Below are 12,677 nucleotides of genomic sequence, written 5' to 3' on the forward strand. Positions count from 1 at the left end.
AGGGGATGGTATTTTGATGGGGATTGCATTGAATGTGTAGATTGCTCTAGGGAGCATTGACATCTTCACAATATTGGTTCTTCCAATCCATGAGCATGGAACGTTTTTCCATTTCTTTGTGTCTTCCTCAATTTCTTTCCTGAGTATTTTATAGTTTTCGGAGTACAGATCCTTTGCCTCTTTGGTTAGATTTGTTCCTAAGTATCTTATGTTTTGGGTGCGATTGTAAATGGGATCGACTCCTTGATTTGTCTCTCTTCTGTCTTGTTGTTGGTGTATAGGAATGCCACTGATTTCTCTGCATTGATTTTATAGCCTGCCACTTTACTGAATACCTGTATGAGTTCTAGCAGTTTTGGAGTGGAGTCTTTTGGGTTTTCCACATACAGTATCATATCATCTGCAAAGAGTGAGAGATTGACTTCCTCTTTGCCAATTTGGATGCCTTTGATTTCTTTTTGTTGTCTGATTGCTGTGGCTAGGACTTCTAATACTATGTTGAATAGCAGTGGTGATAGTGGACATCCCTGTCGCATTCCTGACCTTAGGGGGAAAGCTCTCAGCTTTTCCCCACTGAGAATGATATTCGCCGTGGGTTTTTCATAGATGGCTTTTATGATATTGAGGTATGTACCTTCTATCCCTACACTCTGAAGAGTTTTGATCAAGAAAGGATGCTGTACTTTGTCAAATGCTTTTTCTGCATCTATTGAGAGCATCATATGATTCTTGTTCTTTCTTTTGTTAATGTATTGTATCACGTTGATTGATTTGAGGATGTTGAACCAACTTGCAGCCCAGGGATAAATCCCACGTGGTCATGGTGAATAATCCTTTTAATGGACTGTTGGATCCTATTGGCTAGTATTTTGGTGAGAATTTTTGCATCCATGTTCATCAAGGATATTGGTCTGTAATTCTACTTTTTCATGGGGTCTTTGTCTGGTTTTGGGATCAAGGTAATGGCCTCATAAAATGAGTTTGGAAGTTTTCCTTCCATTTCTATTTTTTGGAACAGTTTCAGGAGAATAGGTATTAATTCTTCTTTAAATGTCTGATAGAATTCCCCTGGGAAGCCATCTGGCCCTGGGCTTTTGTTTCTTGGGAGATTTTTGATGACTGCTTCCATTTCCTTAGTGGTTATAGGTCTGTTCAGGTTTTCTATTTCTTCCTGGTTCAGTTTTGGTAGTTGATACATCTCTAGGAATGCACCCATTTCTTCCAGGTTATCTAATTTGCTGGCATAGAGTTGCTCATAATATGTTCTTATCATTGTTTGTATTTCTTTGGTGTTGGTTGTGATCTCTCCTCTTTCATTCATGATTTTGTGGACTTGGGTCATTCTCTTTTCTTTTTGATAAGTCTGGCCAGGGGTTTATCAATCTTGTTCATTCTTTCAAAGCACCAGCTCCTAGTTTCGTTGATCTGGTCTACTGTTCTTTTGGTTTCTATTTCATTGATTTCTGCTCTGATCTTTATTATTTCTCTTCTCCTGCTGGGTTTAGGCTTGATTTGCTGTTTTTTCTCTAGCTCCTTTAGGTGTAGGGTTAGGTTGGGTATTTGAGACCTTTCTTATTTCTTGAGAAAGGCTTGTATCGCTATATACTTTCCTCTTAGGGCTGCCTTTGCTGCATCCCAAAGATTTTGAACAGTTGTGTTTTCATTTTCATTGGTTTCCATGAAATTTTTTAATTCTTCTTTCATTTCCTGGTTGACCCATTCATTCTTTAGTAGGATGCTCTTTAGCCTCCATGTATTTGAGTTCTTTCCAACTTTCCTCTTGGGATTGAGTTCTAGTTTCAAAGCACTGTGGTCTGAAAATATGCAGGGAATAATCCCAATCTTTTGGTACCGGTTGAGACCTGATTTGTGACCAGGATGTGATATATTCTGGAGAATGTTCCAGGGGCACTAAAGAAGAATGTGTATTCCGTTGCTTTGGGATGGAATGTTCTGAATATATCTGTGAAGTCCATTTTGTCCAGTGTGTCATTTAAAGTCTTTTTTTTTAAGATTTTTTTTATTTAATTATTTGAGACAGAGAGAATGAGAGAGAGAGAGAGAGAGAGAGAGAGAGCGAGCACATGAGAAGGGGGAAGGTCACAGGGAGAAGCAGACTCTCTGCCGAGCAGGGAGCCTGATGCGGGACTCGACCCAGGGACTCCTGGATCATGACCTGAGCCAAAGGCAGTCGCTTAACCAACTGAGCCACCCAGGCGCCCTCATTTAAAGTCTTTATTTCCTTCTTGATCTTTTGCTTAGATGATCTGTCCATTTCAGTCAGGGGGGTGTAAAAGTCCCCCACTATTACTGCATTGTTGTCAATGTGTTTCTTTGCTTTTGTTATTAATTGCCTTATATAATTGGCTGCCCCCATGTTAGGGGCATAGATATTTACAATTGTTAGATCTTCTTGTTGGATAGACCCTTTAAGTAGGATATAGTGTCCTTCCTCATCTCTTATTACAGTCTTTGGCTTAAAATCTAATTTGTCTGATATAAGGATTGCCACCCCAGTTTTCTTTTGGTGTCCATTAGCATGGTAAATGGTTTTCCACCCCCTCACTTTCAATCTGGGGATGTCTTTGGGTCTGAAATGAGTCTCTTGCAGACAGCATATGGATGGGTCTTGTTTTTTAATCCAATCTGATAGCCTGTGTCTTTTGATTGGGGCATTTAGCCCATTTACATTCAGGGTAACTATTGAAAGATATAGATTTAGTGCCATTGTATTGCCTGTAAGGTGACTGTTAATGTATATTGTCTCTGTTCCTTTCTAGTCTATGCTGCTTTTAGGCTCTCTCTTTGCTTAGAGGACCCCTTTCAATATTTCTTGGAGGGCTGGTTTCGTGTTTGCAAATTCCTTTAGTTTTTGTGTGTCCTGGAAGCTTTTTATCTCTCCTATTTTCAATGACAGCCTAGCTGGATATAGTATTCTTGGCTGCATACTTTTCTCGTTTAGTGCTCTGAAGATATCATGCCAGTCCTTTCTGGCCTGCCAGGTCTCTGTGGATAGGTCTGTTGCCAATCTAATGTTTCTACCATTATGGGTTACTCTCTTCTCCCGAGCTGCTTTCAAGATTTTCTCTTTGTCTCTGAGACTGGTATGTTTTACTATTAGATGTCGGGGTGTTGACCTATTTTCAGTGATTTTGAGAGGCGTTCTCTGTGCCTCCTGGATGTTGATGCCTGTTTCCTTCCCCACATTAGGGAAGTTCTCTGCTATAATTTGCTCCAATATACCTTCTGCCCCTCTCTCTCTTTCTTCTTCTTCTGGGATCCCAATTAATCTAATGTTGTTTCATCTTATGGTATCGCTTATCTCTCGAATTCTGCCCTTGTGATCCAGTAGTTGTTTATCTCTCTTTTTCTCAGCTTCATTTTCCATCATTTGGTCTTCTATATCTCTAATTCTCTCTTCTGCCTCATTTATCCTAGCAGTTAGTGCCCCCATTTTTGATTGCACCTCATTAATAGCCTTTTTGATTTCAACTTGGTTAGATTTTAGTTCTTTTATTTCTCCAGGAAGGGTTTCTCTAATAACCTCCATGCTTTTTTCATGCCCAGCTAGTATCTTTAAAATCATCATTCTGAACTCTAGGTCCGATATCGTACTAATGTCCATATTGAGTAGGTCCCTGGCAGACGGTACTATCTCTTGCTCTTTTTGTTAAGGTGATTTTTTTCATCTTGTCATTTTGTCCAAAGGAGAATAGATGTATGAGCGAACAAACTGCTAACAGGTTAACAACGTCCCCAGAAAATATACTCTAATCAGAAAAGACCTGAAACTAGGGGAGAAGAAAGGGAAAGAAAGAAAAAAGAAAGAGGAAAAAAGAAAAGAAAAAGATAAAAACAAACAAAAACAGAACAAAACAAAAAAAAAACCAATATGATCAAATATGATCAGGCTAGTGCATAGATCAGTGCCACACACTAGATTTTGGGTGTATTTTGGTCTGTTAGAAGAAAGTGCCTCCTAAAATTTTAAAGAAAGAAAGACTTATATATGTACAAAATAAGGGTTGATACAATGAAGGGATGGAATATGACTGTAAAGATGAAAATTATAAAAGATTTTATAAAAGGAATTGATAAGAAGTTGTTTGAAAAAAAGAAAGAAGATTTTAAAAAAAGAAAAAAAGGGAGAGAATGTGATCAGGCAGGAGACTAGAACAAAGCCATACACTAGTGATTTAGGGTATATTTTGATCTGTTAGAAGAAACTGTATCTCAAAATTTTAAAGAGAGAACATATATATATATATATATATATATATGCCAAAAATAAGGGTAACTACTATGAAGGGATAGAATATGACTCTAAAAATGAAAAATAAAAACTTTTTTTTTTAAAAAGGGTTTGATAAGATGTTGGTCGAAAAAGGGAAAAAGAAAAATTAAAAAAAAACAGTTAAAAAAAATAACTTTGAAAGACTAATGAATCATGGTAAAAAAGCCATGAATTCTATGTGCAGTATTCCCCTAGCGCTGGAGTTCTCCCGTTCCCCTTGATCGGTAAACTTGGTCTTGGCTTGCTGGCTGTTCTTGCTGATCTTCTGCAGGAGGGGCCTGTTGCCGTGGTTCCTAAACATCTTTGCCGGAGGCGGAATTGCCCCGCCCTTGTCGGTCTGGGCTAAGCAAGGTGCTCGGGTTTGCTCTCGGGAGCTTTTGTTCCCTGCAAGCTTTCCATTCAGCTTTGGAGGACGAGAGTGAAAATGGCGGCCTCCAGTCTCCTCTCAGAGGAGCCGAGAACTCAGGGCCCCGCTCTTCAGTGCGCCCCCAGAGAAAAGCAGTCAATCACTCCCGTCTCCCCGGTCTCCGGCCGCACTCCGTGCTCACCCGGCCTGTGACCGAGCGTTTCTATCTCTGGCTCCCAACCCCGTGTGGAGTCTCCAAACCCAGCAGATCCCTGCGGTGCGCTCCCGCGCCGCTCCTCCCGGGGGAGGAAGGGGAGTCTCCCTGGATCTGCCGCTTGTTGGGTCCCTGCTGCAGGAGCAGTGGCCCGACTGGGCCGCGGATCACAGTTTATGGCAACCCCGAGCTGAGAGCCCGCGACTCGGCTCCGTCTCTGCAGCCGGCTTCCCCGCTCCGATCCCTGGGAGCTCTGGCGCACTCAGGCTCCCCCGGTCTTTCTGTGACCCCAAGGGTCCTGAGACCACACTGTCCCGCGAGGGTTCCACCCCCCGCTTAGCCACTGCAGCGACGTCCCTCAGCGGAGCCGACTTCTAAAAGGTCCGATTTTGTGCTCCGCGGCTCTAGCACTTGCCAGAAGCGGCCGGCGGAGGCCCCTCCCCCGCCGTCTATCCTCCCGAATATCGCCTCAGATTCACTTCTCCGCACATCCTACCTTCCAGTAAGTGGTTGCTTTTCTGTTCAGAGTGTTGTTGCTATTCTTTTCTTCGATTTCCTGTTGAGTTCGTAGGTGTTCAGAATGGTTTGAGCCCTATTCAGCTGAATTCCTGAGACCAGACGAAATCCAGGTCTCCTACTCCTCTGCCATCTTGCCCCGCCCCCACCCAGTGCTAATTTTTAATTACAGGTTTTCTTTTGGCTATCCATATACTGGTGTTGCCTTAGGAGAATGAACTTGAGGTGGATTTTCAATTGATAATATGTTTAAGAGAACTCGGGGAATCTTCTAGAACAGTACTGTCCAATAGAAATATAACATGAGCCACATGTGCTTATAAATTTTCCAGAAACTTCATTAAAAATGTTTAAAAAAACAGATAAACTAAATGGGAAACCATAATTTATTTAATCCAATCTATCCAAAATATTATCATTGTAACATACAATCAATATCAAAAATATTAACGAGATATTTTACATTCTCTGTTCCATACTAAGCTTCAAAATCCCATGTTTCACCTGCTCAATAGCTACATGTAGCCAGAGCTACCATAATGGGTAGCATACTTAAAGGACCTTAAAAATAAATTATGGTTCCCAAACCAGACATACCAGAACCTGGGAACTTTTTTAAAATTCAGACTCTTAGGTCTCACCCAGACCTACTGAGTCAGAATCTGCGTTTTAACAGGATCCAGCCCAGGTGATTCATGAACATTAACACTTGAGAAGAACTGGTTTAATAGGATGGGCCTTCAGGATAAATTAGAGAAGTAGAGAAGAGCAAAAGAATAGTACAAATTTAATGTGCTCTAATAAGCTCCCAGGTGATGTTGACGCTGCTGGTCCTTTGGCCACATTTTGAATAGCGAAGTCCTAGAAGGTTTAGTCCAGAAATATCCATTGAGTATTTTCTATTTTCTCAGCATTATGTCAAGTAAAAATGTACTAGACTCAATCTAGTCCCAGAGCCATCTAGGTCTACTTGGAAAGACAAGACCATCGCAGATGAAAACACTAGAAAGCAATAAAGGGCAGTATTACTAAAACAAGAAAATACTGACTCAGACCAGCAATGCTAGGAGCTTTCAGGGGCGGGAACAACTTGAGACAATGAAGCTTCTCTGGTTACCAGAGAGGAGTTTAAGCTGGGCTGTGGAAGCCAAACAGCCGCCTTTGAAGAAAAGGTAAAGGGGGGGGAGGGGAGTCTGGAGTCTGCTTACTCTGTGCAATGATTCTTGGTCATTCATTGTTTTCATTACATGATCCCTAAACGTTTTGATTATGCACACACCTACCCGTAAAAACATTAAGATACACCCTAAGATTATGTCGATTTATTTATGAACCATGTATATATATATATACTATGTCAATCCATAAGTCCTTATAAAGATTAATTTCCTGATCTTTTGGAATAAAAATTCACATACATGTTCCAGTGTCATCTTCCCACTTTTAACAGATTCAGAAGCCACACTGCTATAAGCCAGCTTCCCCCCCCCCCCCAGGAAAACATCTCAGTACCCAGCACAGTGTGATTCAATAAACAGAGTGGCGGGGGAATGCCAGGAGCCTGGGGGTGGTCCCAACTCCACCTTGCAGCAGCAGTCCTCACCAAGGGACAGAGTTCAGCCCACCACAGGAGGGTTAGCTGTGCTGGAGTGGGGCAGGCCTCAGAGGAGATCTGGGAGGTGCTCTTCCCCTGGCAAAACCTTTCATTATCCTTCAAGTCTCAGCCTAAATGGTCCTCAAAGAGGCCTTCCCAGACCTCACAATCTAACTTCCAGTCTGTTTGTTGAACTCCTTCAGCCCATCGTGTTCTTTTCCTACCTAATATTCATTATAATTTGTAACTCTTAGTTTATTGGGGGGATCATGCCTTTCACAGCCGTGTTCCCTCACTGCAGTGTAAGCTCTTCATCACCGTGAGTGGTGAGCCCTGGCTCCAACATAGCAGGGCCTCCATATGCTTTTGTAGATGGAAAGACAAAGGAAATTAAATATGGCCATTGTGGTCCTTTTCGGTCATACATATGTTAAAATTTTCTACCATGCGATGAGGTCACTCTTCTATCTCTAAGCAAAAGAATCAGAAGTGACTGGACCTTACCCACTGGAGCTCAGACAGTGATTAATTGCCCACACTGCTGTATGGCCTGGAAAGGTGAGAGGACACACAATGCAAAAATTACTCACATTTTTATCTCCATTCTTAATCATGACTCTTTTTATAAATGCTTTTCCCATGCGTTGGGAAGATATATATTGTTTGGGCCTGTGAGCCATATTGGGCTTAATGGGGAAATGTCAGCAACTGTCAAAATCACAATTCTTGGCCGAGGTTGAGGGAATCCAATCAAGCAACATACGGTCGACAGCAGAGGGTTTGTTCTCTACTTTCTCTGGGTTTTTACTTTGTTATTTGTAAAATGGATGCAGTTGGTCATAAGTTATTTGATTCCATTTAATCAGTGCATATGAGCTGAGATCTGTTTACTATGTTTGTCTAACAACACCACATGCCCCGATTTTAAATACTGATCATACCTGACATGCACAAGATACCAACGGCCAAGATCTCCAGCTATTATTACACTCAGCACTGGATTATATTCTTTTCCAGCCACATCTTCCGATATCACATAGGCTTGCCTTTGATGTCATTATCAAACCACTTTTATTCAATATTAGGTTGGTTTGCTTAGCTCACTTCAGGGACCATGACTGAACGTGTGCTAACTGACCCCAAGTTTGCATCTTGCTGTCATGTGAGTGTTTTAATAAATATATCTAGCAGAGCCTCATTCTGATGGGGAAGTTTCATAAGTATGCAATCATTGATCCTTGTATAGCTGCCTTTAATCAGATTTATTTTCTTGAGTAGATTCCACGCATGTACCATTTTGTCATTTCTCAGGTGAAGGAGGGCTCAGAAGTTGCCATAAGCAGCAAAAGTTCCCATTTATAGAATACCTTTCCACTGTATTGAGATTTTTCATCTTTCATAATCTTTCTGGGATTTCTCAGAAGACAGATGCATCGCTTTCTGTGACTGATGACGGTCTGACTTCACAAGTGGCCTTTTTGAGAGGTTACTAAGACTTGACACATTAACATCTCATAAATCTACTATGTTCCACTTCTAAAACATGCATTTCCTTTCCACCCACCAGAGCAGGGAAATGCTTGGGCTTCTCTGCCGTCATGCCTAAGAAAGGTAAAGGGGAGCCACTTTTGCACAAATATAAACCTGCTCGAGGTCTCAGGTGTTTTATGTACATACCCCACTTCTCTCTTGGAGCCTCCAAGAAAACACATATGACCTTTGGTAGTTCAGAAAAATCTTGTACGCCTCTCTGATGTCTAATAATTTCATTATTCTTCCTGGAATGATGTACCAGCCGGTAGAGACAGCTTGTGGAACTCGGCTCATGGGTAATTGTTCAGTCTCGTGCTGTTTTAACAACATTGGCTCCATCATCAGTGCAAATAGAAACAGTGGAAAGAATCTGAGCAGTGAGATATTTATTCAGAATTTCGGTGGCGATTATGTTTTCCCAGGCTCCACAACGAAGGTGCACTTTCTGTGAGACGAGGCAGCCACACAGTGCTACCAAGTCCCCTGTGAAGGCATGCTCAATATTTGCTGCTAATGATTATGATGTAAGTGCATGAGGCAGCCGTCAGTTAACAAACCCCGTGAGTCTAAATCGGCCCTGATTTAACTTGCCCTTCAAGTAAAGGTTAAAACATGGAGAAACTCAAAATACACATTTTGTACAAGAAATACACTGCAGCTTTTGAATGAATGCACAAGCCCTATGTACCCTTTTTAAAGGAAAGTGTTTAATGTTTCCACTCTTTCCAACTATGTCTCCTCTGAGAGAAAAATCTCCCTCCCCCCTCCCCCTTCTCTCTTCAGACACACACACACACACCCCCTTCAGTATAATCATATATAAGTAAGAAAATTCCAGAATGTAATGCAATGCTCTTCATTATCACAAAATGGATCGTGTACATAATATTTCCTGCAGTTGGGCTCACAAGCTTGCAATGTTTTCAGGATGGACTGGTGCTTCTATGATGAATCACTTGCCCTTCCTTCTTTCCTATTTATTGTACTACCAGTTTACTCACTACAGAAGACCTCATGCTATCACCATCTTCTAGGGCTGGACTTACAAGCGTCTACACCAGTGGTTCTCAGCCGTAGCTGCACAGTTGACCCACCTGGGGAGCTTTTCAAACTCACCAAGCCCAGGCTGCACCCCAAGATGATTAACTCAGAACCTGGGAGCTCGCGGACCCAGGGTCAGCACTTTTAAAGCTCCTGCAGTGACTTCGCTAGGTAACTACGGGTGAGAACCAAAGGTCTACACAAACAGATGGTTTCAACGGTTAAGAGGCAGCTGTGAGTTAAAAATCTAAGGTCCATAAAGCCATTAGACAACGGACAATTGTGTAACCTGGAAAGAGTTCACAAAGCAAGACTTTGGGAGGATGGCAAGAAGTAGGGCACGTTCATGTGACAGGCTTAGCAACTGCTGCCTTGTGTGAGGAAGCTTCCAGGGCGGAATGTGGTTGACTGCCTGAGTTCTGCCTCCGTCCCTGCACTTGTGACCCACGCGAGGTCCTCCGTGCGCTCCCTACCATCTCAGAGCCCGAGGCGCCCCTTGCGCGGGGGGCGGGGGGGGCGGGGCAAGGAGATCACCACCAGCTACTCCGTGCCGTGACGATGAAGTGGACTGACCCAGCATCAGCGACCCTCTTCTTCAAAGGGCCTGTCCGTTCATCTCTAAAGCTCCTTCGGTCGCTGGGCAACTACTCAGCTCTGCCGGCCGTAAACAGGAGGTAAATGAACGTGGCTGGGTTCCAACAAAACCTCATTTACCACCACCTGGAGTGGGGTCCCATTTAGCCCACAGGCCGCAGCTTGCCGGCACCTGCACGAACACGTGCCTCGTGGCTGCTAAGTCGGCTGCGGTCGCCGGCGTGAGGTTGTGAGGCACGGCCTGTAGGCCAGCTCCCTACCGTCGTCACATCGCACAGTTCTGTCTCTCAGCGCCACGCAGGCCTCCTTTCTGGCCGACCAACCCGAAGCTGGCGGAGGAGAGGGAGGAGAGCCACCACGGCCGCGGTTTCCGGGAAAGGAGAGGGTGTGTTCTCGCCTGGTAGTCCTCACGGTCACAGAGCGGAGGAACAGGAAAGCGAGGGCCGGAGCATGGCGCCGGAGCGTACTGCCCCCAGCGGCGCGGCGCTTTACGGCAGCTCGCGGAGCCGACACCACAGACGCTAACGCCATTAAGGAAACTGTGAATTAAACCCTGAGTCATAAGGAGCTGCCGAACTCCCCGAGATGCAATAAATCATTACTGTCAACTGCTCAGCATGAGTAATAAAAAAAAAAATCAATGCACTTAGCTAGAAATGAATTTGAAAATCGTGCTTTAAACAGTAGTAATGTGTGAGCAAAATAAACAGAGAAACAATCCTGCTATTTCATTTTTCAAGGAAGGACAGAGGAGAGTGACACCAGGGGGTTAGTTTCTTTTACATCGAGAGACAGAGACACAGAGAGGGGGGAGGAGGCGGAGAGAATGAATGATGAACAGCTGTGTGAGTCAGCAGTTACAAGCAAAACTGTGTGCAGTGGTTCACTCCTTCCCGATGTTATGAAACCCATTCCTGCCCCCCCGCCCCGCAGACTGTATTTCAAAGGCCACATCCTTCCCAGGGCCTAAGCTGTTCCTTGGATACTTCCGACAAGACCTTTATCAACTAATCATTTGGTGATTGCCTCTCATGCTCCAAGCCTATGCTCAGGGCTGAGAATGCAGATCCAGGGGAGCCTCTGTTCTTGCCTCTAGGACCTAACTTGCCACTCTCTGCATTTGCTAATTCAGTTGCCCACTTTCCTACCTTCTCCCCCAGGAAAAATCATAAGGACCAAATCCTATCTATTTTGAAATGGCTTCAAAGACCCATGTCATCACTGGGTGTCATAGAATTCTTTGCTGATGTACTTTCACCTTCGACTTTGACTTTCTTCTTGTAGCTGTCAAAGACACAGAGTGTGGGGGTGTATTGCTCATTAAATCCTTTCCCACAAAACACCAGGGTGTTTTCAGTGTTTAAGAGGAAACGAAAAGTGGGGGAGGGAGGAGCAAGATGGCAGAGGAGTAGGAGACCTGGATTTTGACTGGTCCTAGGAATTCAGCTGGACAGGGATCAAACCACTCTGAACACCTACGAACTCAACAGGAGATCGAAGAAAAGAATAGCGACAACTCTCTGAACAGAAAAGTGACCACTTACTGGAAGGTAGGACGTGCGGAAAAGTGAATCAGAGGTGATATTCAGGAGGATAGACAGCGGGGGAGGGGGCCTCCGTCGGCCGCTTCTGGCAAGTGATAGAGCCACGGAGCACCAAATAACTTTTTAGAAGTTGGCTTCACTGAGGGATGTCGCTCCAGCGGCTAAGTGGGGGGTGGAACCCTCGTGGGACGGTGCGGTCTCAGGACCCTCGGGGTCACAGAAAGACTGGGGGTGCCTGAGCGCAGCAGAGCTCCCAGGTATCGGAGCGGGGAAGCCAGCTGCAGAGACAGAACCAAGGAGCAGGCTCTCAGCTCAGGGTTGCCATAAACCGTGATCCGCAGCCCAGTCGGGCCACTGCTCCTCCAGCAGGGACCCAAAAGGCGGCAGATCAGGGGAGACTCCCCTTCCTGCCCCGGGAAAATCGACGCAAGAGCTTACCGCAGGGATCTGCTGGGTTTGGAGACTCCACACGGGGTTGGGTGCCAGAGATAGAAATGCTTGGTCACAGGCCGGGTGAGCACGGAGTGCGGCCAGAGACCGGGGACACTGGAGTGATTGACTGCTTTTCTCTGGGGGCGCACTGAGGAGCAGGGCCCTGAGTTCTCAGCTCCTCCAGGGCGGAGACTGGGAGACCGTCATTTTCACTCTCATCCTCCAAAGCTGTACGGAAAGCTTGAAGGGAACAAAAGCTACAAGAGCAAACCCGAGCAGATTACATAGCCCACCCCTGGCAAGGGCGGTGCAATTCCGCTCCCGGCAAAGACATCTAGGAACCACGGCGACAGGCCCCTCCCCCAGAAGATCAGCACGAACAGCCAGCCAAGACCAAGTTTACCGATGAATGAGAACGGCAGAACGCCAGCACTAGGGGAATACTGCACATAAAATTCGTGGCTTTTTTCCCATGATTCTTTAGCCTTTCAAAGTTAATTTTTTTAACTGTCCTTTTTTTTTAATTTTTCTTTTTCCTTTTTTCAACCAACATCTTATCAATCCCTTTA

The sequence above is a fragment of the Callorhinus ursinus genome, unplaced genomic scaffold (genome assembly GCF_003265705.2).
Source record: "Callorhinus ursinus isolate GAN/ISIS: 27379988/994484 unplaced genomic scaffold, GSC_fseal_2.0 scaffold16, whole genome shotgun sequence".
Taxonomy (NCBI): Eukaryota; Metazoa; Chordata; class Mammalia; order Carnivora; family Otariidae; genus Callorhinus; species Callorhinus ursinus.